The sequence below is a fragment of the Balaenoptera borealis genome, assembly GCF_965194805.1.
Source record: "Balaenoptera borealis genome assembly, chromosome: 3".
In the NCBI taxonomy this organism is placed as follows: Eukaryota; Metazoa; Chordata; class Mammalia; order Artiodactyla; family Balaenopteridae; genus Balaenoptera; species Balaenoptera borealis.
Genome location: NC_138866.1, coordinates 184,597,777 through 184,609,181, shown reverse-complemented (window position 1 = coordinate 184,609,181; position 11,405 = coordinate 184,597,777). Strand labels below are relative to the sequence as shown.

The window sequence follows — 11,405 nt, the reverse complement described above, 5'->3', positions numbered from 1 at the left end:
GTTTGCAGATAACATGATACTATACATAGAGAATCCCAAAGATGCTACCAGAAAACTACTAGAGCTAATCAATGAATTTGGTAAAGTAGCAGGATATAAAGTTAATGTACGGAAATCTCTTGAATTCCTATACACTAATGATGAAAAATCTGAAAGAGAAATTAAGGAAACACTCCCATTTACCATTGCAACAAAAAGAATAAAATACCTAGGAATAAACCTACCTAAGGAGACAAAAGACCTGTATGCAGAAAACTATAAGACACTGATGAAAGAAATTAAAGATGATACAGACAGATGGAGAGATATACCATGTTCTTGGATGGGAAGAATCAACATTGTGAAAATGACTCTACTACCCAAAGCAATCTACAGATTCAATGCAATCCCTATCAAACTACCAATGGTATTTTTCACAGATCTGAACAAAAAATTTCACAATTTGTATGGAAACACAAAAGACCCCGAATAGCAAAAGCAATCTTGAGAAAGAAAAATGGAGATGGAGGAATCAGGCTCCTGGACTTTAGACTATACTAGAAAGCTACAATAATCAAGATAGTATGGTACTAGCACAAAAACAGAAATATAGATCAATGGAACAGGATAGAAAGCCCAGAGATAAACCCACGCACACATGGTCACCTTATCTTTGATAAAGGAGACAAGACTATACAATGGAGAAAAGACAGCCTCTTCAATAAGTGGTGATGGGAAAACTGGACAGCTACATAAAAGTAAAAGAATGAAATTAGAACACTCCCTAACACCATACACAAAAATAAACTCAAAATGGATTAAAGACCTAAGTGTAAGGCCAGACACTATCAAACTCTTAGAGGAAAACATAGGCAGAACACTCTATGACATACATCACAGCAAGATCCTTTTTGACCCAGCTCCTAGAGAAATGGAAATAAAAACAAAAATAGACAAATGGGACCCAATGAAACTTAAAAGCTTTTGCACAGCAAAGGAAACCATAAACAAGACGAAAAGACAACCCTCAGAATGGGAGAAAATATTTGCAAACGAAGCAACTGACAAAGGATTAATCTCCAAAATATACAAACAGCTAATGGAGCTCAATATCAAAAAAATAAACAACCCAATCCAAAAATGGGCAGAAGACCTAAATAGACATTCCTCCAAAGAAGATACACTGATTGCCAACAAACACATGAAAGGATGTTCAACATCACTAATCAGTAGAGAAATGCAAATCAAAACTATAATGAGGCATCACCTCACACTGGTCAGAATGGCCATCATCAAAAAGTCTACAAACAGTAAATGCTGGAGAGGGTGTGGAGAAAAGGGAACCCTCTTGCACTGTTGGTGGGAATGTAAATTGATACAGCCATTATGGAGAACAGTATGGAGGTTCCTTAAAAAACTAAAAAGAGAACTACCATCCGACCCAGCAATCCCACTACTGGGCATATACCCTGAGAAAACCATAATTCAAAAAGAGTCATGTACCACAATGTTCATTGCAGCTCTATTTACAATAGCCAGGACATGGAAGCAACCTAAGTGTCCATTGACAGATGAATGGATAAAGAAGGTGTGGCACATATATACAATGGAATATCACTCAGCCATAAAAAGAAATGAAATTGAGTTATTTGTAGTGAGGTGGATGGACCTAGAGACTGTCATACAGAGTGAAGTAAGTCAGAAAGAGGAAAACAAATACTGTATGCTAACACATATATATGGAATCTAAAAGAAAAAATGGTTCTGAAGAACCTAGGGGCAGGACAGGAATAAAGACGCAGACGTGCAGAATGGACTTGAGGACACGGGGAGGGGGAAGGGTAAGCCGGGATGAAGTGAGAGAGTGGCATGGACATATATATACACTACCAAATGTAAAATAGATAGCTAGTGGGAAGCAGCCGCATAGCACAGGGAGATCAGCTCCGTGCTTTGTGACCACTTAAAGGGGTGAGATAGGGAGGGTGGGAGGGAGACGCAAGAGGGAGGGGATATGGGGATATACGTATGCATATAGCTGATTCACCTTGTTATACAGAAGGAACTAACATACCATTGTGAAGCAATTATACTCCAATAAAGATGTTAAAAAAAATTAAAAAAGAAATATTAAAAGTCCTTTGGGCAGAAAGAACAGGACACCAGATGAAAATACGCATTACAGAAAAGAATAAACAGTACTTTTTCCTATTGATTTAAATCTCTGTAAAGGATAACTATGTACAGCCAAAAGTAAGCACAATGTATTGTTGATTTTATAACATATGTAGTAGTCAAGTACATGGCAACAACAGCACAAAAGCTGAGAGGACAGAAATGGAAGTATGTTATATGATTCTTAAACTATATGTTTCTATGTATGCTATAACTTGAAGGTACACTATTGTGCTGAATAAAATATGTATACTGCAAAGTCTAAAACAACCACTGAAATACAGCAGAGAATCATAACTAATAAAGTGACAAAAGAGATAAAATGGAATAATAAAAAATTTAATTAACCCAAGAGGAGACAGAAGAAGAAAAGAAAGAATAGATGGGAAAAACAGAAAACAAGTAAGTTGATATATTTAAAGCCAATCATGTCAATAGCACATTAAATGTAAATAGTATAAGTCCCCCCTCATACTTCCCCCTCAAAGGCAGAGATTGTGATTTGAATAAAAAAGCAAGCCCCAAATATACATTGCCTATAAACAGCCACTTTAAATAAAGATATACAAATAGGTAAATGGATAGAAAAAGCTATCGAATTTAGCATACTAATACTAACAAAAGAAAAAGTAGTAGGTTTTCTATTAGTAGCAGAGATGGTAGATTCCAAAATAAAGAATATGATGAGGGATAAAGATCATGTCATAGTGATAAAGGGTCACTGACAGGACATACTATTCCTAAATATTTATACACCTAATAAGAGAGCTTCAAAATACGTGAAGAAAAAAAAAACTGATAGAGCTGCAAGTAGGAATTGGCAAATCTACAATAATTGATAGAACAAGTAATCATAAAATCAATAAAGGTGTAGAATACCTGAACAACAATATTAACCAACTTGACTTTATTAAACTTTATAGGACACTTTGCCCCAACCACATCAGAATACTCATGTTTTTCAAGTGCACATGGAACATTAACAAGATAAACCATGTTCTGGGTCATAGAACAAGTCTCAAATGTTTTAAAAATATTCAAGTAATACAATGTGTGTTCTCTGACTACAGTGGAATTCAATTATAAATCAATAACAGAAAGGCCACTGGAAAATCCTCAAATATTTGGAAACTAAATATCACATCTCTAAATAATCCATGGGTCAAAGAGGAAATCAAAAGGAAAATTAGAAAGTATTTCTAACTTAATAAAAATGAAGACACAGTTTATCAAAATTTCTGGGATGCAGTATTAGAGGAAAATTTGGACAACTAAGCACATTTATTAGAAAACAATAAAGGTATCAAACCAATTACCTTTGTTTCCACTTTAAGAAACTAGACAAAGAAGAGAAAAGGAAACCCCAAAGTAATCAGAAGAGAGGAAATAGTAAAGATCACAAAGGAAATCAATGAAATAAAAAGCAATAGAGAAAAATCAATGAAACAAAACTGGTTGTTTGAGAAGATCAATAAAATTGATAGATCTCTAGCCAGACTGATCAGAATAAAAAAGAAGACAAAAATTACCAATATCAGGAATGAAACTGGTGCCAAAACTACAGATTCTATATATATTAAAAGGATAAGGGAATGTTTTAAACAACTTTAGGCCAATACATTTGACAATTTAGATGAAATGAACTAATTCCTTGAAAGACACAAGATATCAGAAGAAATCTTCTTCTCACTCAAGAAGAAATAAATAACCTGAACAACCCTATATTGATTAAAGAAATTGGATTTGTAGTTTTAAAACTTAGAGAATTGAAAACTTTAGGTCCAGATGGCTTCACTTGTGAATTCTACCAAACATTTAAGGAAGAAATAATACGAGGGCTATAAAACTCTTCAGGAAGATTGAATAGGAAGGAATACTTCCCAACTCATTCATTGAAGCCAACATTGCCCTGATAGCAAAACAGAGAAAGACATTATAGGAAAAAAAAAATACTATAAAAATGAATATAGATGCAAAACTCTAAGCAAAAATTCAGCAAATTAAGTTCAACAATGTATGAAAAGGATAATACATCATGACAGAGTGGGTTTACCTCAAGAATGCTGGGTTGGTTTAACATCTGAAAATGAATGTAATTCTCCATAATAACAAACTAAAAAAGAAAAATCATAAGATGATATCAATAGATATAGAAAAAGCACTTGACAAAACCAGCATCTATTCCTGATAAAAAATTATCATCAAAGTAGTAATAGAAGAGAAGTTCCCTAACCTGATAAAGGTTACCCATGAAAGACCTGCTGCTAACATTAAACTTAATGGTGAAAGACTGAATGCATTACCCTAAGGTAAAGAATAAGACTAAGACATATGCTCTTACTGCTTCTTTCCAACACTGTACAGAGTTTCTGGCCAATGCAATCAGGAAAGAAAGATAAATAAACGCATCTAAGTTGGAAAAGGAGAAAGTCTTTATTTGCAGATGACATGATTGTTTATGTGAGAGGCTGGCAAGCCACAATCTGTCTTTGTATGGCTCACAGAATGAAGAGTGGCTTTTGCATTTTTGTATGGTGGTGAACAACAACAACAACGGCAACAATAAAAGAAAGAAGAGGGGCTTCCCTGGTGGCGCAGTGGTTGAGAATCTGCCTGCTAATGCAGGGGACACGGGTTCGAGCCCTGGTCTGGGAAGATCCCACATGCTGCGGAGCAACTGGGCCCGTGAGCCACAATTACTGAGCCTGTGCGTCTGGAGCCTGTGCTCCGCAACAAGAGAGGCCACGATGGTGAGAGGCCCGCGCACCGCGATTAAGAGTGACCCCCGCTTGCCGCAGCTGGAGAGGGCCCTCACACAGAAACAAAGACCCAACACAGCCATAAATAAATAAATAAATAAACCATTGAAGTTAGTTACCTTACTTTAAAAAAAAAAAAAAAGAAAAAAAGAAAGAAGAATCTGCAACATAGACTATATGCCACCCATCAAGCCTAAAATATTTAGTATCTGACCTTTTACAGAAAAAGTGTGCCTACCCCGGTCTATATAGAAAATATGATAGAATCTCCAAAAACCTACTAGAGTAAATAAGTGAGTTTAGCAAGGTTGTAGAATACAACATTAGTATACAAAATCAATCACATTTCTTTATAATAGCAATTAACAATCAGAAATTGAAATTTTAAAAGTACTATTTACAGTAGCATCAAAAAATATTGATTACATAGGGAATAATCTGTATTGATTACATAGCAATTATGTGAAAAACCCATATGATGAACACTACAGAATATAGCTGAGAGATATTAAATAAGATCTAATTCAATGGAAAGATAGTCCTTTTTAATGGGTCAGAAGATTCAATATTGTTAAGATATCAATTTTCCCCAAAAGGTCTATAGATTTAATGTCATTCCAATCAAAAATGTTAGGAAGCATTTAATGTAGAAAATGACAAACTGATTTTAAAGTTCATATGGAAATGTAAAAGAACTAGAATAGCCAAAACAACTTTGAAAAGACAATAAGGTAGGAATACTTATACTACCTAACTTGAAGGCTTATTTATTACAAAGCTACAGTAATTAAGACAGTGTGGTATTGGCATAAATATAGACAAATAGAACAAGGGAACAAAACAGATATGTATTCATTGATTTTCTTTCCAAAACTGCAAAAGAAATTCAGTGGAGAAAGGGCAATCTTTTCAACAAATGATGCCCTTATGCCCCACAAAATTAGCTTCAATTCCTACCCTGCATAATAAACAAAAATTGACTCAAAATGGATCATAGACTTAAATGTAAAACCAGAAGTTTTAAAATTTCCAGAAGAAAACATAGAAAATCCTTGTGACCATGTGTTAGGCAAATATTTCTTAGATATAACACCGAAAGCATGATCCATTTTTTAAAAAGATCAGTTGGATTTCATCAAAGTTAAGAATGTCTGCTCTTTAGACGACACTGTTAAGAGAATAAAAAGACTAGCTACAAAGTGGGAGAAAATATTTTCAAATTATACATCTGGTAAAGAACTTACATCCAGACTATATACAGAACTCTCAAAACTCAATAATAAGGAAACAAATAATGAAATTTTAAGATGGTCAAAAAATTTCAACATTTTCCCAAAGGAGTTGTAGAGCTAGCATATAAACACATTAAAAGATGTTCTACATTACTAGTCATTAGGAAAATTGAAATTGAAGTCATGAGATGCCATTACACACCTATTAAGATGCCTCAAATAAAAAAGACAACACACCAAGTGTGATAAGGGCGCCCCCATACACTGCTGGTGGGAATGCAAAATGGTACAGCTGCTTTGGAGAGCAGATTTAGCAATTTCTTCAAACATTAAACACACACATACCATATGATCTAGCCACTCACTGGTAGGCATTTACCCAAGAGAAGTGAAAGCACATGTCCACACAAGACTTGTACATGGATATCCACAGCAGCTTTGTTTGTAATAACCCCACCAAATGGGAAATAACTCAAAAGTCCATCAACAAGTGAAAGGATAGACAAATTGTGGTATATCCGTACCATGGAATACTACTCAGCAATAAAAGAGTGAACTATCAATGGAACAGGATAGAAAGCCCAGAGATAAACCCACGCACATATGGTCACCTTATCCTTGACAAAGGAGGCAAGCATATACAGTGGAGAAAAGACAGCCTCTTCAATAAGTGGTGCTGGGAAAATTGGACAGGTACATGTAAAAGTATGAAATTAGAACACTCCCTGACACCATGCACAAAAATAAGCTCAAAATGAATCAAAGACCTAAGTGTAAGGGCAGACACTATCAAACTCTTAGAGGAAAACATAGGCAGAACACTCTATGACATAAATCACAGCAAGATCCTTTTTGACCCACCTCCTAGAGGAATGGAAATAAAAACACAAATAAACAAATGGGACCTAATGAAACTTAAAAGCTTTTGCACAGCAAAGGAGACCATAAACAAGACCAAAAGACAACCCTCAGAATGGGAGAAAATATTTGCAAATGAAGCAACTGACAAAGGATTAATCTCCAAGATTTACAAGCAGCTCATGCAGCTCAATAACAAAAAAACAAACAACCCAAAAATGGGCAGAAGACCTAAATAGACATTTCTCCAAAGAAGATATACAGATTGCCAACAGACACATGAAAGAATGCTCAACATCCTTAATCATTAGAGAAATGCAAATCAAAACTACAATGAGATATCATCTCACACCAGTTAGAATGGCCATTATCAAAAAATCTAGAAACAATAAATGCTGGAGAGGGTGTGGAGAAAAGGGAACCCTCTTGCACTGTTGGTGGGAATGTAAACTGATACAGCCACTATGGAGAACAGTATGGAGGTTCCTTAAAAAACTAAAAATAGAACTACCATACGACCCAGCAATCCCACTACTGGGCATATACCCTGAGAAAACCATAATTCAAAAAGACACATGCACCCCAATGTTCATTGCAGCTCTATTTACAATAGCCAGGACATGGAAGCAACCTAAGTGTCCATCATCGGATGAATGGATAAAGAAGATGTGGCACATATATACAATGGAATATTACTCAGCCATAAAAAGAAATGAAATGGAGGTATTTGTAGTGAGGTGGATGGAGTTAGAGTCTGTCATACAGAGTGGAGTAAGTCAGAAAGTGAAAAACAAATACAGTATGCTAACACATATATATGGAATCTAAGGGAAAATAAAGGTCATGAAGAACCTAGTGGCAAGACGGGAATACACACAGACCTACTAGAGAATGGACTTGAGGATAGGGGGAGGGGGAGGGGTAAGATGTGACAGGGTGAGAGAGTGGCATAGACATATATACACTACCAAATGTAAAACAGATAGCTAGTGGGAAGCAGCTGCATAGCACAGGGAGATCAGCTCGGTGCTTTGTGACCACCTAGAGGGGTGGGATAGGGAGGGTGGGAGAGAGATGCAAGAGGGAGGAGATATGGGAACATATGTATATGTATGACTGATTCACTTTGTTATAAAGCAGAAACTAACACACCATTGTAAAGCAATTATACTCCCATAAAGATGTTTAAAAAAAGAAAAAAGAGTGAACTATTGATACATGTAAGAACAGAGATGAATATGAAAGCAATTAAGCTGAGTGAAAGAAGCCAAACAAAGAAATCAAGCACATACTGTATGATCCTATTTATGTTAAACTCTAGAAAATGCTAATCAATAAAAACTTAATCTATATTGATAGAAAGCAGATCAGTGGTTGCCCCAAGACAGAGAGGGGCAGGAAAGAAGCTTTACCAAGGGGTAGCAGGAAACTTGGTGGGATCATTATATTGATTTGGTAATGATTTCATGTGAGTATGTGTATGTACAATATATAAATATATATGTCAAAACTTACCAAACTGTATACTTTAATTATGTGCATGCATATGTCAATTACACTTTAATAAAGCTATTATATTTTTAAGTTAAAAAACAAAAATGAGGGCTTCCCTGGTGGTGCCGTGGTTGAGAGTCTGCCTGCCGATGCAGGGGACACGGGTTCGAGCCCTGGTCTGGGAAGATCCCACATGCCGCAGAGCAACTAGGCCCGTGAGCCACAACTACTGAGCCTGCATGTCTGGAGCCTGTGCTCCGCAACAAGAGAGGCCACGATAGTAAGAGGCCCGCGCGCCGCGATGAAGAGTGGCCCCCGCTTGCTGCAACTAGAGAAAGCCCTCGCACAGAAACGAAGACCCAACACAGCCAAAAATAAATAAATAAATACATACATACATACATACATTTATTAAAAAAAAAAAAAAAAAAAAAAGAATCCACCTGCCAATGCAGGGGACATGAAAAAAACAAAAAAACAAAAATGAAATAAGGAAAATGTTTGGCACATGAATAATATTAAAGTTAAACAGGATAAACTAAAATCTAACTTACTGGAACCCTTAGGTAATCATAAATTTCTTTCTCACTCTAAAGGAAAAGTGCAAATACTGTAACAAGAAAAAAGTCAACCAGAAACAAATCTGTATATGACTCTATGTGTAGTACTGTAATATATCCAGTGATACCTAATAGTCCTAACTAAGTAATTTGATCGCATATCATCAAGTGAACTATTCGCAGCACTCCAGGGATTATCTGAAATGTGAGGACAGGACGCAAAACCATAAAGTCACATGAAGCGTTTTAATCAACCAAAGATATTATAGTTCAATCAAACATTACGTAGACTTGCATATGGACCATGAGAGTTCCTGAGTGATCTGAGTACCTGAAGTCCATTTACTCGACTCCAAAGCATTAGCGATACTTTTCTTTCCCTGCGCCAGGCTTCAAAAACCAAGGGGTGTGTTAGCGTCTGGGTTCATGTTCCGGTACTGGGGGTACCACTATGCATGCTGAGTCTGGGCAGAGCCAAGACGACCCTTTTAGCTCTACTCAAATGGAACCACTCTTCCGTCACTCTGCCACTGCTGGGGCTACTCCAGGTTGCATTTTCTGCAGTCTCTTCAATTTCCTGCCTTCCAGAAAGTTATGGTAGTTTTTACCTGCTTGGTATAGACATTTGCAAAACAAACCCAATGTCACGATAGGGAAGGGAGTTTCATCCTTCTTAAAGGTGCTCATCTTCTTTCTATTTGATCACTTTTTCTGTCTTAGGAAAGGGCTTGTCTTGCTCAGTTTTTCTGCAACTTCTTCTATCACTCATTCTATCACTTTCCTATGTTACAGTTTTGTTATAATTAGCAAATGACTTTGGAATATCTCCTAGATGTCTCATATTTTCGATACAGTTGCCAACAGCTCTGCTTCCATGTTCACAAGGTTTTGTAATGACACAGACCTTGGGCTGATACTTTGGAGAAGGAAGTCTGTGTGAAACCATAAAGAGGGTAAGGACTGGATTATTCCTACCCATTGTATGCATCAGAGCAGGGGGTTTATTAGTTCCTACAGAAGAGATGCTTGGGCTTCCCTGGTGGCGCAGTGGCTGAGAATCTGCCTGCCAGTGCAGGGGACACGGGTTCGAGCCCTGGTCTGGGAAGATCCCACATGCCGCGGAGCAACTAGGCCCGTGAGCCACAACTACTGAGCCTGCGCGTCTGGAGCCTGTGCTCCGCAACAAGAGAGGCCGCGATAGTGAGAGGCCCGCACGCCGCGATGAAGAGTGGCCCCCGCTTGCCGCAACTAGAGAAAGCCCTCGCACAGAAACGAAGACCCAACACAGCCATAAATAAAGAAATAAATAAATAAAAGAACGTGAATTTCTTAAAAAAAAAGAAGAGATGCTTGCCGGGAGAGCCTCTACCACAAGGACTATTTTTCATCACAACTGACGGCTTAGCAGTGTTCAAACACAAACCCTTTGGAAACCTCGTCTTCCTTTGGCTTCTAGTGCTCCTGGTTAACCGGCTGACTTCCTGAGTTTGCTTTGACAGTTCTTCTTCCTGGTTTACATGCTCCGTGAGTAAAAATGTAGACGTTTCCCAGACTTCTCTAAACTCTCAGCCAAAAGCATCTTATCCACCCTCATTCATGGCTTAATACCTCTCCAGTGATACTTCCGGAATCTGCCCTCTCTCCTGTCTCTAGACTATGCTGTGGAACAAGAAAACCACTAACCACCTGCTGAGAACTTGAAATGTGGCCAGTCCAAATTGAGATGTATCGTAAGTGTAAAAACACACACCAGATTTTGAAGATTTAGTACCAAAAAAAGATACTGTAAAATATTAGTATTTTATTATATTGATTCATGTTGAAATAATATCGTGGGTGTACTGGGTTAAATTAAATATATTACTAAAATTAATTTTACCTGTTTCTTTATCTTTTCTTAAATTGGGGCTACTAGAAAATATAATATTACATATGTGGCTCACATTACATTTCTACTGGATAGCATTGCTCTAGACCTAAAATTCAAACTAACCATTTAAATGGAACACATTATGACCGGTGTGAGGTGATACCTCATTGTGGTTTTGATTTGCATTTCTCTAATGATTAGTGATGTTGAGCATCCTTTCATGTGTTTGTTGGTAATCTGTATATCTTCTTTGGAGAAATGTCTATTTAGGTCTTCTGCCCATTTTTGGATTGGGTTGTTTGGTTTTTTTTTTGATATTGAGCTGCATGAGATGCCTGTATATTTTGGAGATTAATCCTTTGTCAGTTGCTTCATTTGCAAATATTTTCTCCCATTCTGAGGGTTGTATTTTCGTCTAGTTTATGGTTTCCTTTGCTGTGCAAAAGCTTTTAAGTTCATTAGGTCCCATTTGTTTATT

The 11,405-nt window shown here is 36.9% G+C and overlaps 1 protein-coding gene and 1 long non-coding RNA gene across 12 annotated transcripts in view; one reads left to right on the top strand and one right to left on the bottom strand.

Annotated features, from left to right (window-relative positions):
- The window catches only part of LOC309625912, a 138,871-nt gene extending 133,782 nt beyond the window's left edge, over nt 1–5,089 (top strand). Inside the window, exon 7 of the long non-coding RNA XR_014242787.1 lies at nt 4,731–5,089. This is a non-coding gene — a long non-coding RNA (uncharacterized lncRNA). The remainder of the gene's footprint in view (nt 1–4,730) is intronic.
- The window catches only part of ODAD2 (outer dynein arm docking complex subunit 2), a 244,586-nt gene that overhangs the window by 56,448 nt on the left and 176,733 nt on the right, over nt 1–11,405 (bottom strand). The gene's annotated exons all lie outside the window — the stretch shown is intronic.